At 47.9% G+C, this 15,505-nt stretch overlaps 1 protein-coding gene across 3 annotated transcripts in view; it reads right to left on the bottom strand.

The window, feature by feature from the left end:
• Window positions 1–13,903, bottom strand: part of FAT3 (FAT atypical cadherin 3) — a 670,845-nt gene extending 656,942 nt beyond the window's left edge. For all 3 annotated transcript variants that reach the window (XM_074984005.1, XM_074984012.1, XM_074984020.1), the window contains exon 1: window positions 13,837–13,903. The gene's annotated coding sequence lies outside the window, so the exon portion shown is untranslated. The remainder of the gene's footprint in view (window positions 1–13,836) is intronic.
• Window positions 13,904–15,505: the final 1,602 nt, after the last annotated feature.

The following is a 15,505-nucleotide window of genomic DNA, read 5'->3' as shown; positions in this document are numbered from 1 at the left end:
AAGATAATGTTTCCTAAATCATTTTCTTGCCAGTTATCCTTTTTGGGCTGATTCAAAGCATATCACAAAGTCTAACTCTGGCAGGAAGCCTGTGGAGTTCAAGCAAACTGTGAATGATCAGCTATGTCCACGGGAATGATGGAATGCTATTTCTGTTTTAAAAACATTAGGGGTAAGAAACCTATTTATAGAGCAGAGAAATAACAAAACTGAAGATCTCTTCAAAGTGATGGAAAGAGTTAGTTTCCAAATTAACATTTCATTTTTTGAGGTGCATTTACAACTGGACTTTCAAACGTAAGCTATTGTAAGTGAAAATCAGTCTGGGCTTATATGAGAAGCATTTTTCGGTAGTCTTAGTCTGCTAATCTCAATGAACACATACAGTTCCCTTCTTGTGAAGATTCCAAATGGCTTTAAATACAGTAAACCCTTGATTTAATGGACTAACGGGGGGAAAGGTTTCCGCTATTCCCAAAAGTCCGTTAAATCTGAGGGTTTGCTGCCCTCTTCCTGCCAAAACCAAAACCAAACAAACAAACAAAAACCTTGCCACTCACCAGAGCCGCCACCCCTGGAAGAGCTGCTGGAGTCCGCTGCATGCCTGGGACCCCATCAGCATTGCTGGAGCCAACTCGCTGCATGTGGCTGGAGCCATCCAGCTGTGTGCAGCTCAAGGCGCCCTGTTATGAAGCTCAAGGTGTCATGCCATGTGGCTCAAGGTGGCTCCCCATGCATGGCTGGAGGGACCTCATGGTTGGAGCCACCATGTGCTCCAGGGTGGAGCATGTATGCGAGTGCCAGTCTGCCTGTATATGCTTCCCACCACTGGCGGGAGGAGCATGATGGCTCCAGCAGCGGAGTTGGAAGTTCCTCCACGCTGCGGCAGTGTAAGTCTCTTAGCTTTATTGTGGAGGAGTTCAGGAGTGATTTTACTGACCCCAGTGGAATTCAGGAACAACAGGTATCCCCCTGTTGTTCCAAAAGGGAGCTAAATTGGGCCCATAAAATTGAGAGTTTACTGTAAAGCTAGGCAAGCCTTTATAACCCCACTTAGAAAATTAAATAACTGAGGCAAAGAGTAGCTAAGTGACTTGGCCAAGTCACCATCAGAGCTAGGAATCTGAGAATACTCTCAGCATGATTTCCTACCCATTAGACCACATTCCTTCCCAGATATTTTATACACACACACACACACACACACACACACTTTTTCTGCTTGCAAATACAATTAATGACCATGATAGCTGACAGAATATTTTAAACTACCCTATTAATATTCCAAATAGTATTACTTTTGCTACCATGTTGAAAACAGTAGGTGGCTAAAGCTTTAAGTCTGGAAAATTTTAAACTTAATGTGGAAGAGTCTCTCCCTATCTCTGTCCCTCTTTATACCCCACCTAGTTCCTTTCAATGCCCCTCTCTGTAGCTTTGCATCATCCCACCCAAAACTTTGCCACTGCCAGTTTGCTACCCTAATTCCAAGCCCAGGTAGCACCTTATACATAATTAGAACACTTCCTGGACTGCTATCCCTCCACGTTTCTACTCCATCTCCTACCCTTCTAGCCTTCCAACCCGTCTGTTGTCATGGACCAGTCTGCTGACACTTCATAGATATTTACCAATCATTTTAGACTTTGACTGAGGAAGACAACTGTATTCAAGTGTGACCCATGCAATCAATGTGGGGAACAGAAAATGGTTGCAGGGTTGGGGAGAAGGAGTTAAAAAGGAACAAAATACTGCACCCTCCTTCTTTACAGTACACCTATAATTCTGCAGTACATGTCTAAGCCACAGCCTAAAGTACAGGAAATCAAAACTGGTTACAAATAGACACCAGCAAAAATGCTTGTATGAGTCTGAGGGGAACCAACAAGATATTGTCCTTCACAGTTCTTCCCTGAACCTATGGCATGGTTGGGCAAACACTTCATCTAGGTAGCACAGAGCACATACATGTAGCACTAATTATACATATCAAAGTGCTTTTCATTAATCAGATACAGCTATCCTAAGAGGGTCTTTAATGGTGATTTGAAATATTCTACTGCACGAATGGCTCAGGCTAAAATTCCTACTGAAACAGAAGCAGCACCAACTAGCTGGAAACTGCAGACAGAAGGCACAAGGAGATCAAGTCTAAGGCCTAGTCTTGACTACACTCCCCTGTCAACCTAATTCATGCAATTTCAGCCAGGCAAACAGCACAGCTGAAGTCAAAGTACTTACTGTGTTGTCTTCTGCGCAATAAGGCCTGTGCCGGCTGCTCTCCCATCAACTCCAGCTTTTCTTGTCCTGCTGGAGCACCAGAGTTAACAGGAGAGTGTTCGGAGGTTGATTTGTCTCGTCTTAGAAGACATGATAAATTGTTCATCAATAGATCAACAGCTGCAGCGTGGATCCATCGTGTAGTGAAGACAAGCCCTAAGAAAGGCCTCAAAAATGGCAAATCTGAACCAAAACATGCTAACAACATTGCCAAAAGGTTGGCAATTGATGGAAGACTTTAAAAATGCTTCTGAGTTTTAAAAGGTAATTAATATAAGTGCACAAATAAAGAGCCCAATCAAAACAAATTACAGGGGCAGCTAGATTCACTAAGGCTGAGTCTGCACTGAGCCATGTTGCTGGCAGCTTGATGCAAATGAGTGGTCTTGAAAATATCTGCTCATTTGCATATTTTCACAGCTAATTTGCATATCCACACAAGATCACCCTGCCAGAAAAGGTTGCTGCTGGCAGAAAACAAGCTGTGGAGACACGGGTCTGCCAGCAAAAACCCTCTTTGTCAGTAACCCCTTATGTCTGGAAAAAATCAGGGATAAGGCGCTACTGACAGAGGGGCTTTTGCCAGCAGAACCGCATCTACAATGCTTGTTTTCTGCCGGCAGCAGCCTCTGCCAGCAGGACAATCTCAGGTGAATCTGAAAATTAGACACGCAAATGTGCAAATGAGCGTCCATTTTCCACTCATTTGAATCAAGCTGCCAAGAGCATGGCTCAATGTAGAGGAAACCTAATATCTTTACAGGAAGAAGAAAAAAAAAAAAAGAAAGGTCAGCAAAAAGAGTATTTCCTAAATGGGGACTAACCCTATGTGCCAACCATGGATATAAAAGTGGAAAAAGAGGCCCGTCTGTCAGATCAGATGCAGGAACAGATAAGCCCTCAAAAGCTCAGACGTACCTATCCCCAGGCTTCCAGGAAACAGTGAAGACAATGGGATTCTTACCAGAATGCACTACCTTTCATATCAGGTTCTAGCTAGTAAGGTCTCTGATAAAAATTTGAAGCCTTCCTCTGGCCACTAGAAAAAAAACAATTGTATTTTCCTCTGTGTTCCTATCCAGATTTTTGATGAAAAACTTTCAGCTTAAAATGTTTTTGCAGAAGTTGATATTCCTTCCTCCACCTTGTTCACTTGGGAAATTTCATACCTCCTAGCAGAGAGTAAAGTTTTTGAGATGTGGCCAATACATTAGAGATAACATAGTATCAGACAGGTAGCCATGTTAGTCTGTATCTTCAAAAACAACAGGAAGTCCCATTGTACCTTATAGGCTAACAGACATTTTGGAGCATGAGCTTTCGTGAGCTCACACATCTGACAAACTGCGTCCTTGCTCACAAAAGCTGACACTTCAAAATATCAGTTAGTCTATAAGGCACCACAGGGCTTCTTTTGTAGAGATAACATAGACATGCAGTAAAATTTCAGGGGTAACAAGAGCACAGGAAGCGGTACAAACAATATGAAACACTGGCCATACAAAGAAGTCAGCTGAGATTTTCAGAGTGCCTCCTCCTAAGATCACAGCAGAAAACTCTAGTCTTCAGACCTCTAGTACAAAGTACACTAACAAAGCTATAGGGGAAAAGGAGTATACACAAAATCGCTGCTTTGAATCCATATTTATTGTCAGCCTATCCCTAGTATGCATTGCACTGCAGGGGAAAAAATCCATAAAGACACAGCAGCTGACAACCCTACTCTGCATGGATTCATGCCATATGATTCACAGCTTAGATGACTCCACATAACTCAACCAATACCAGCATGAGCTGCTGTTATTTAATCACCATTTAAAGGAAACAAAAAGAATTCCAAATCCCATCCTTAAAAATAGACACGTAAACATCAAAATTATTAGCTCATTATTTAAATCTGAAGAATCAACAGAACATTTCACCCTATGGCAACATACACATATTCTCCTTTAAGACACTCTAGATGCCAAAATTTGTATAAATATAGGAGATAACATCATGTTTAACATTTAAAAGAACAGTGCAACATATGTGATTATATGCACTTGTCACTAAATTTAATCTTCATTACCCTGAGCAGTGCTCAGATGGTAATATGGCAAAATGTATGTTCAACTTTATTTAGGAGTATTAATAACCTCCTTTACTTCAAAATGTGAAGCACTAATAGCTCCTCTCGATATGGCTCACTTTTAACCTTTAACAACATTCAAGTGGTTGTAATTTCTATCGGATTGTTTGGAATTTGATTTAGTACAAGTCCTAAAGCTACAATTAAACTCACAGCTACCTTTGTTAACTAGGCTATATTCAATAGATAGAACAATCTTTCAAATTTGGTGGAAAGGAGAGGCCCAAAATGCTATTTACAACTGGTTTGCACAACACAAATATCAGCAAGTTGCATTATGTATGTTCAGAGTTGGTCGAAAACAAACCATTTCTTACAAGCACTGGAGAAAAATCATCAAAGCTTTCACTCTCTCCAGCCCTGATGCTATTCAGAACTGAAACCAAAGTTGCTGTGTAATTTTCCTGGGAACACATACAAAGGAATTTGCAGAAGCCCTCTGCATTGGCCTAACTGTTCTCTCCCTGCAGTCAATGGTGAAACTTTCCTTTTATTTAACGGAAGGACCATCTAACTCTGAACTTCCGAAAATCCCACCTGGAGAATCCAATACATTTAAGTATCAGGCAACCGATTCTGTAAATAATGATACAACCCTGTTAGAGTAAAAGAAATTCATCACATTAACTGAAGCTGGAAAGGAATTTCAGGTCAGATGAGCCATCTTATGTGTGGATACAGAAAGAGGCTTAGGCACCTAACTCCCAGGTTTGGCTCCACTGTAATCCACAAAACTCCAGCCAAATGCTGCAGGCACCTAAATTCACTTGGTCACTACATCGTCAGGGCACATTCACTGCAGCCTCTCTCCAGACACTGGGTACCTGTCTCCCACCAAAGCAGTGATTCACAAACCAGTGGAAGATGCACTTTCAGCCACCCAAATTGCATGTGGGGCCATAATGGTTGAGCAGCCTCTGAGCACAACTGCTGGAACAGGCCCCATGCAAGCGCTGGCTGCCACAGAGGGTTTGGTCTAATAATTAGCTGGCTGGAGGGAGACCCTGAGACTCTAGGTTCACTTCTCCTGTCTCATCAGAGGGAGGGAAAAGGCTCTGAACGAGAGGATCCTACTGCTCTGTACCCATGGAATCGTGGGAAAGTCTGACATGGGGCTCCCTCAGTCACTCTGACTGAACTTGCTGCACTCCGGGAAAATCAAAAGTGGCTGGAGCAGAGGGACTGGATCCTGGATCTCCCACTGCCCAAACAGTTTCCTCCCTAACCACTGGACTACACAGTCACTCAGGCACTAGCTCTCTGGCCCAGTGAATGCTCAGCTGGGGATAAATACTTAAACAGTCATCGGGTCACAGCAAGACAGACAGCAGGGGAAATGAGTGTGGGGGATGGAGGGAGTATGTGACTCCCCACAAATGCCAAGGGCGGGAAGGGCAATTGGCCAGGGGCAGCCTAGGAGAACAGCCAGGAGGCCTAGTGTCTGCAGCAGAGGTCAGGCCCCTCTGCATTTACCAGCAATATGGCTCTACTCCTCTGGCTGCCAGCAGCATCACTCAGGGGAAGGGCAGAACTGCCCACCCCTCACCAGTGGGAAGCACAGAGATGCAACCAGGGGAGCTAAGTGAACTAATCCATGTCACTCCACTTCGCCCACTGCTTCTGGTGGGTGCACTGGAGCCTGACCCATGCTGCCAGCACCAGGCCCCCACTAGACCCCCCCCAGTCTACGTCACCTGGGGGAGGAAGTTTGGTAGAGAGGTGAAGTGAGGGTGGAGCCGGGGCAAGGCTTAGGGAGGCACCGTCTCTGCCCTCCCCCAGGTCTAAGGGTGGCACAGGGAGCAGTCATACAGGGAGGGCAGGCACATGGCTCTTGCTACCCCCTGCCCCAATGTTCCTCCTCAGCCATTGCCTGAGAGAGCAAGTGGGAACAATTGTGTATTACAGTGGATCTGTTCCCACTACTTCAATCTCCACTCTTGTTATTTCTCCACTGTGCAGCAAGTTCAACAAGTGAGATTAAGGAAGTCCCCGCTCAGAACAGCCCATAGCCAGCAGTAAGAGCTCTGTCCTGGGAGCTGAGAGAATTCTGAGCAAAGCCTCGCCCCCTTTGGCAGAGGGGAAAACTAAACCTGGGTCTCTCACATTCTACGCAAGTGCTCTGAGTGCCTAAAAGCAAGGTGCTGTGACACTGGGCACAGCAATGCCTAAATCCCTTTGTGGTTTTTAAGCCGCACACATCAGTTGCTATCCTGATAAGAGAATGTCCCTTCAGACTTTCTCCCAGAGGCCAGGAGATCATGAAAATCAGAGGAAGGCTGGGTAAGCAGAAAGGATGGTATTATTCGCATGTGTGCGCAGATCAGGGCAACTGCTACTGACGTCAATGGGAGTTATGCTCATGAACCAAGAGCAGTACAATTTAAAGAGTTATAAGTAAGCTGTATGTGGGTGGCTGAGGGTGTTTGTGTTGGAAAATTCTGTTATTGTTAGTTGATACTAAATTTGTTGTTTTCTAATAATGTGACTGGGTGCAAGGATAGAAGTCATATACATAAACTGTATATAATCAGTCAGTCACTTTTCCTTTCTGGCTGCTAAATGGCCAGCCATGGTAAGTGACCTGTCTCCAGAGCCCAGAGCTACAAGATCTAAGACTGAGCAGATATCAGCAATCAGGTTAGAACACAAGGAAAGGAATGGTCTCCAGGAGTCGCATAACCTAAACCACAAAAGGCTTTAGAGATCAGAATCAACGCCCTGCACTTGCACTCAGATGTGAGCTGAGAGTGCAGTCCAGGGAAAAGTAGTGGAATAATGGATCTCATCACCCTCTTTCCATTCACTTCACTACCCTCTTGTCCTTTGTGTAGCAACAGCATGAACATAGTCATTGGGCTAATTTCAAGCCTCTTGTGCAGTGGTACAACTCCAATGATTTTAATGGGCTTACTCCAAATATAGGATTTGCTCCTGCTCTCACTTAAGTTAATGACAAAATTAATAGTGCAAAACCAGGCCCTTCCACTGGTTTAAGTGAGGAGAGAATTAAGATGACTCCATTTTAGTCACTTTTTTTCACAAACACACCTTCTAAGAGACTCTAACGGTATAACATGCATTTTAAAACATACATCTTCATTTTTCTGAAAGCCTCTGAATTTCCATAACTCTACTCAAAGATTTTTAAATGAAATGTACTTTTCCAAAGTGAATGCTGACTGAATTCCTAAAAGCACACTCATCTTTGTGGTCAATTTTGCTTCTTAATCCTTGTGCAAACCCCACAATAAAGCATTATCTGGATTGGATGCACTGTGCAAATACTGTTCAAACCTAAATGAAAAACTCTCTAGATTAGAATTACACCCTTCCACAGTCCCCCACCAAAAAAAGGCATGGAAATGTTTAGTTTTGCACTTCTGCTATTTTTTTCACAAAAGGTAGCTTTACCTTTTAATTTATATCCAAGGTCCCATCACAATTTTTGTTCTACTCTCTCAAAATCTCCTTCCTCCTAATGAATACTGTAAAAACCTGCAGAAACTCCTCATTCCAAATGAAAAAGATAACTCTAACCCAACTTTTAATATACGGTAAGGTCTCAGAGTACGCGAGGGTTCCATTCCACGCACACTTGCGTAAACCCAGATTTCGCACAAGTTGGGGTCTGGCTTTTTCCCCAGCAGAACACATGTTCTACAGCTGGGGAAGCAGCAGAAAGGTAAGTCCCGGGGTTGAGGGGGTTGGGGAGGGTTAAGCCTGGCGGTGGGTTAGGGCTGTGGGAGGGGGATGGGGCTAAGCCTGGGGTGGGTTAGGGCTGTGGGAGGTGGGCGTTGGGGATGGGACTAAGCCTGGGGTGGGTTAAGGCTGCAGCGGGGTGAGGGATGGAGTTGAGCATAGGTGGTGAGCTGGGTGGGGGGGAGTTGAGCCATAACCAGAGCCGTGCCTGGGTGGTGAGCCAGCAGAGGGGTTGCACCAGAGCAGCGGGGGGTGGGCGGGCAGCTTGTGAATTGGGGGGGGGGAGGGTTGCACCAGAGCTGCATGGCATGGGGGGAGGGTGGGCAGGTGGGAGCTTGTGAGCCGGCAGGGAGGATCACACTGGAGCCACACGGGGCGGGCAGGCAGGCAGGCAGGCGGGCAGCTTATGAGCTGGAAAGGGAGGGAGGGGTCACACTGGAGCCATGCGGGGTGGGCAGCTTGTGAGCTGGCGGGGGGTCGCACCAGAGCCATGGGGGGGCGGGGCTTTCACCAGAGCCACTTGCAGGTGGTTTAAACCGGGTCAGGGTCAGCCGCATAAGAGCAGGGTCACGCACTCTGAGTTCACATACTCTGAGACCTTACTATAATCCCAATCTGGAACTGTACTTGTGAAAAGCACAGGCTGCACAACACAAGACTTAAATCTTCTGTGCAGTGTTGTTACTGCCATGTTGGTCCCAGGATATTATAGACACAATATGGGTGAGGAAATCCAAGTTTTGGATCTTACACAGAGCCCTTCTTCAGGCCTGGGTAACGTTCAGAACATGTTACAGCTAAATATAAAGTAGAACAGATTGTTTAAGCATAAGTAGTTAACACACATCTCTAGGGACCATTCAAGGCTCATTCAAGACCCTTTCCAGCCATGAGGACAGAAGAAAAAAAAGCCTGGTTTTAAATACAGTAAACCCTCAAATGTGCGATTTTGTGTTGCGCTTAACTCGCATTAACGCAAATTAAGTGCAACTCAAAATCTCATTCTCCCTGGCCCATGAGGCTCCAGTTCAACTACCCCCAGCCCTGGTCCAGCCCCCTGCGGCCCCAGTTCAAAGCCCCTGCAGTGCAGCTCACCACCTGCGTACTGCTCCAGCTCACCATTCCCAACCTGGTTCAAGCCTCCTGCCCCAGTTCAACTCCCCCATGGCCCAGCTCACCACCCCAGCACACAGCTCTGGCTCAACTCCACCTCCCCACCCCCCTGCAGCCCTAATTCACCCCAGGCTTACCCCCCCAATCTCTCCCAAAGCCCCAGCCCACCGTCGGCTTAATCCTCCCTAACTGCCACCCACCCCCAGGACTTACCTTTCAAAAGGAGCTCTAGGTACTCCTGCTGCTTCCCCGACTGCAGAACATGCATTCTGCCAGGGAAAAAAAGCTGCCCCATGACTTACGTGAAATTCCAGTTATACGAGGGTGCATGGGAACGCAAGCCTCCCGTAACTTAAGGGACTACTGTATAGTTATAATGAGCCATAGGTCCTTTTCTCTATTCAGTCCATGATTTTTCGTATTCAACAAAGTTTTGAATTTAACCTCACACCCCTTTCTTTGGAAGGTATTGGACATATTTCCTTTGAGGGTGAGGACTGAAAGATCAGCGATAAAGTGATAGCTTTGTGAAATATTCTTGCAGTTGATAGGGTGCTTCTGTCTTATTTTCCTGTGTGAGTTTATTCAAGAGCACAGAGATGGCTATGGCTACACAAGTGAGTTTTTTCAACAAAACCAGAGCTTTGTCAACAGAACTTGACACAGGTCCGCTCACAAAATACGTTTTGTTGACGGTCTGTGGACAAAACTCGGCACTTTCGCCAAAAACCTTTTGCACCTCCCAGTTTAGGAAGAGAGTCCTTTTCCATAGATTCCTTCAACAAAAACACTGTTAGGATGCTCTGAGGGGCCCTCTGTCAACAGACAGGGCTTCCAGGACACTGTGTAGCCCTGTCTGCTGTGCTTCCAGTTGGCTGTTTTGTCAAGAGCGTGTCCAGGCAGTCCAGCCAGTCTGTCAACAGAGCAGATCACTCTTTCGATCTGCGTTAGTGTATGGTTGCACTCTGTCGACAGATGTTTTGTCAGAAAATCTCGTCTGACAGAAACACCTGTTGACAGATGCTCTTAGTGTAGCCATAGCCAGACTGTTTGGTTTCACCCATATAGTTGTTACAGAGTATTGAGTGCTCTGGATGAAGTACACCACATGTTGTGATAGGCATGGGTCCTGCAAGATGAGCTGTGTGCAGTATTAATCATTGCAGCAGTGGCGATATACCTACAGGATTTGCAGGCCTGGTCTGTAGGGAGCTTGCTTTGGATAAAGACACCATCTATAACCCCCTTACCCACCTTTATTTCCACCTTGTCCTTTCCCCATATGACCAGAGAAGTATCAGCGGGCCACTTTACCTTGAAGGATCCCTTAAAATGTGCATTAACTATCTACATTCATCAAGCAACTTCACCTTGTATTTATCTGGGACACTGGTAAGAATCAAGTACCTTTCCCAGACCCAAAGAAAAGCTCTGTATAAGCTCAAAAGTTTGTCTCTCTCACCAACAGCAGTTGGTCCAATAAAAAAACATTACCTCACCCACCCTGTCCCCTTAAATCTTCTGTTGAGCCAGGGAACAGGCACAGTATGGGTGGCAGCAGAGAGAGCTTCTCCAGACTACATAGCAATGTGCCTCCCAGACTAGTAGGGATTAAAAGTCAGGTCCCACTGAAGCTTGGGGCAAAACTCCCACCAACTTCAGCGGAAACAGAAGTCTATGACTGGTCTAGTCGTTCCGTTGCCCTTCCCATTCCATCTTTGGCTAGTAGTACAAGCAGCTCTGGTATTGTGAACTAGAGATAAGTCAAGATACCCTTCACATAAACCGTCGAAGTTAGTCAGAAGACAGTTAAAAAACAAAACAAAACTTTTGGTCAGTATCGACCTGTGCTTGATTCCAGCCAAAGGCAGGAGGTCAAATATATTCTGGGACAGCATGGAATAACAAATCCTATGCTACCCCACAGATTTGTTTTCCCATGAATAAAAGAAAACTATTAATCAGACCAACATTTGCACTGTTAGTGTGTTTGTCAGAAACATCTGAGAACTCTAAACACATTTATGTTCTTAATGGAACAAGCGCTACTAAATCATACAAGCAAGTAAATGACTGGACACCCTACTCAGTTAAAATTGCCTACTTCATTCTTTTTCACTTAATCCACTCACTCTGTTACATCAGTTCATACTGCCAAACTGGATAATGGCAACAATGAAAACATAACTTGATCAAATAGCATGCACTTATATCAGGAAACAAGGACTGCACTGAACGAACCTTATGTTTTATCCCACCATCCATCACAGCAGTAAAATAGCAATCTAATACACACGTCAATGGACACCCTCAGGTTGATGCTAGTTAACAGGTGTTACTAAACAGGTATTATGATTCAAAAAGGTACAGCATTTAGCTAGAAAGCAAAGCCCAGGATGCCCTGTTAAAACAGCTTGACATCCAAATGCAAACACAGTCAAGGCAGCCTACTGATTATTTGTGACAACATTAGATGCACAGGCGCCGGGGGGGAAAAAAATAAGCAGCGCTACATCATTGGTTTCTGGACCATCAGTAAAATGGTTCTAATTTCGGTTTCCCAGCCTGCCTGCAACATCTTTCAGGGACAATGATAATGGCACAGTTGTGTGAACTCTTTCATAGCAGCATTCTGGTAACACAGATTGGCTTCAGAGGTATTGTTTGTTCTCTTGCTAGTGCCATGGCCGGGTTTTCCTCAAGGAAACAAGAGTTAAGTTTGGTTAAATTTAAAGGAGAAATTCTGTGCCTGCAAAATAGGGCAACGAGAACTGGACCCATGCTGCTTTGTGCCATCCTGGTTTCCCAGCTAAGGTTTATACCCACTATGTAACTGCTTCAATCCAGATCTAAGCGACCGGTGAAAGCACTCCCTCCGCGGTTAGTGAACAGCGAGAATTTCTCCTCTCTAATTCACAAAGCCCTCTCGCTCGCTTTTGCAGCTTCCAAATCCTCTGCCAGGAACCTCATCATTCATAAAGTAAAGGCTTTGCTCATTGCTAAAGGAAGCTAAATGTCTATGCCTGGGGAGAATACATTGTCTACTGGACAGAGTTAGATTTTGACAAACGCTGAGCTAATGCTGTCGCTCTTGCAGAGGCTGACAGCGATGCAAAGGGACAGAAAAGGAGAACAGAGGGGAAGCACTCATTTCCCGCAGCATTTTCTTTGCAACAAGGTAGGCTTGCTGCTCTGTAGCACGCTCAGAGCGCCGTGGGTTTTCTCTTCTTTCCTATTCACTTTCAGTTATTTTAATTGGATCTGGGACTGAGGACAATGGCCAAACCTTAATCCTCCAAGCAAGGGCACGAAGCCACCCAGAACAAAACACAAGGCACACACCGATACAGCCCTTTAGCGACTGGATTCTCCCTCCCCTCCCCCCATGATCCTGTTCAACATCCAGAGGGGTTCCAGAAGTTGCAAAAGAGGTTCGATTCTCTCTTAATCATACAGGTCAGAGGGGGGACCGCCACATTTACTAGCCCCTAAGAGGGCAGCAGGGTTGGAGCTCTCCGTGCCTAGATTCACCAGCAAGCGGCCACGGGGAACACGGTCATTTGCTATTTGTTTTAGTTGCTCTAGGCTGGCCAATGGAAATTCAGCCCCATTTGCAAACCAACGCACCGAGCATGGAAACTGTCCGAGGACCGGGCATCCTTCCCCCAACCCCCCTGCGGCTGCCCTGCAAAGGCTGAACTAATCATTAACTGCCGACGCAAAGCGAGGTCTGCTCCCTCCGCCCGCGACCGGAGATCCCAGCAGCAGCCAGGGGAGAGGTGAGCGGTTATTCAAGGCGCAACCCCACCCCCAGCCTCGATGCAGAACAACAAACTTGTTTCAAACATGCACAAGCCCAAATGAAAGCGACCCCCCCCCTCGCCCGGCGCGCAGCAATGGAGCCCCCCCCTCCAGCGTTGCCCATTGCAGGCACGTTCCCTGTGCGACCCCCACCGCGCTGCCAGCCCCCAGCCGGGAGCAGCTGAGCGGTTCTCCCCGCTAACCTCCAGGAGCCCGGGCGGCTGCAGTAGCCTCGTCGCCACCTCCCGGGGAAAGCCCCCTCTGCACGCGTGCAAACCGCAGCACTGTCCCCGCACCTCACGCCGCGAGGAGACGGGCAGAGCAAAAGCAACCCCCCTGCCCAACGGCAGCCACTTGGCCGCTCGCAGCGGCGCAGCTCGGCTGGCTGGGGTAGCAACAAATGCAGCCGAAGAGCAGCACAATGCAACACCCCCCCCCCCCCCCAAACACACACACACACCGCACACAGCTCCCTCCAGCTTCCGACTGGATGCTCGCTAGCAGCAGGATTGCACCGCAACCCGGGGGGGGACCCGCTCCCCCCTTAGCAAAAGTACAGCTGGTCCAGCGAGCCGCGGCACTTGCCGCCGAGGTCCCTCGCCGAAGGGGCGTTTCTCCTGCCTCGCCAGGTTTGCAACTTGCAACCCCAACTCCCCTCCGGCGCGGAGCCCCGGCGGAGCGGCCGCACAGCCCTCTGCCCCCCGCGCCAGCGGCAGCGCGGCCCGCACGCCCCGGCAAGTTTGCAAGGTGGAAAGTTTCCACCGTTTCCCCCAGACCCTCCCGGCCCGCTCCTAGAAGCCAAGGCGACGCACCCTTCCCTCCAGCGGCATCAGCTCCGAGGCTTCCCCCGCTGCCTCCGCTGCGCCGTCTCCATGAGCCAGCCAGCCGCAGCCAGGCCTGGGGCCGGGAGGAGCGGGCTGCAGGCGCGGCGCGTCGCGCAGCTCCAAACTCTGCAGCCTGGGGGCGCGGAGTGCGCGCAGGGGGAGCCCGACCCGCCGGTCTCTGATCACAGCGCAGCCTACCGGGAGGAGAGCCAGCTCCCGGGTACCCGCCTCTTCCCCCCACCCACCCCCGCCACGCTGCAACCTCTCCCCCTAGCCAGCAGGGAGAGACCCGCACTCACTCCGCTCCTGCCTCCTGCTCGCGGGGAAGCGCTCAGCCGCTGTGTCCGCTCCCGCCGGGCCACGCTCACTCCCTCTCCAGCGCCCGCCCGCTGCCTCCTCTTCCCGCCTCCCTCCCGTCACAGCAGACTCAGCCCGCTGGTTCTCAGGCTCTCCCAGCCCTTGCTGCCACTCTCCTACCCTCACAGCTGCCGCCCTGAACCCACCCACCGGCGCAGAGACACCTCCAGCTCACTGCAGGAGTACTCCCCGGCAGGCGGGGCGAGCCGCACGGGGCCTGGGGAAAGCCGGAGCTCTCTCTCAGAAGTAGCCAGGACAGAGCTTCCCAGTGCCCGTCTGCCTGTATCCCCTGAGTCTTGGTCCTTAGTGTCTATCCCGGATCCCCTGGCAGGTGAGTTATGTGCGATGAGTCACATCCTGAGGGATGGACCTGCTATTATCTCCATTTTAGAGATGGGGAACTGAGAGACCAGAATAAGACTTTCAGAAGCACCTACGGTAAGGAGAGGTAGGTACCTAAGTCACTTTTGCAGTCTTAACAGTTCCTCCCTAAATGATTTACCTTAGGCCACACAGGTGCAGCAAGGAGCTGAATCGGTCTATTCCACCAACCAGACTAGCAGATGAATTTCTGAACCATCCTTCCTCTTTTCTTCTGGCAGATTCACACTCCCCCCACTCCACTTTTTTCCCCCCATTTGGGCATACATCATCTTTTATCTTGGTCCATAATTACAGGCAGTATCTTTCTCATCATACTCTCTTGTAAGTCAGACGTTGGAGGATGTGTCTCCATTGCTTCCGTGTCCTGTTGGTTCCCATCTGGGGTTGAATGGGCACTTCAGGACTTTCAATTGTCATGCCTAGTTTGTACTCATGGATTCTGCACTTGGTACGAGTCTAGCTTAGCTTTGATAGTTTCACTGTAGTAGCGAGGGGAGTCTGCTCTGATAGCTCTGCACAAGGATTTGTAGCCATCCTAGGGATTGATTTCTTCCCAGTGTTTTGTGTATTGTTATTATGTAGGGTCTATCATTTTCAGATTTATAACTCCATTGTTTGGGATCTTAAGGCAGTTCAGAGTAGGAAATGCAAGAGTGGATTATGCCCCTGTAGTTATTTGGGTTGAGAGCCCATTATTCCCTCTGTTCTTCCCATCCATGTGCCAAATAAATTTTATGGGCGCCAAGGCATGTGTATGTGTGCACTACCACTAGAACAACATACTGGTGGCTGTGGGCTCTCTGCTAATCAGCTGGAAGGCTGCCCAAGTGCTGAGCTTACAAGGAACACTGTGCGAGCCTCTTCATTTTTGAGTACTAGAATAGGCTTTTATGTACCATGGTACTTAATGCTTGTG

The sequence above is a fragment of the Carettochelys insculpta genome, chromosome 1 (genome assembly GCF_033958435.1).
Source record: "Carettochelys insculpta isolate YL-2023 chromosome 1, ASM3395843v1, whole genome shotgun sequence".
NCBI classification, from domain to species: domain Eukaryota; kingdom Metazoa; phylum Chordata; order Testudines; family Carettochelyidae; genus Carettochelys; species Carettochelys insculpta.
Note: the sequence above shows the minus strand (reverse complement) of the source record. Positions and strands in the feature narration are given on the sequence as shown.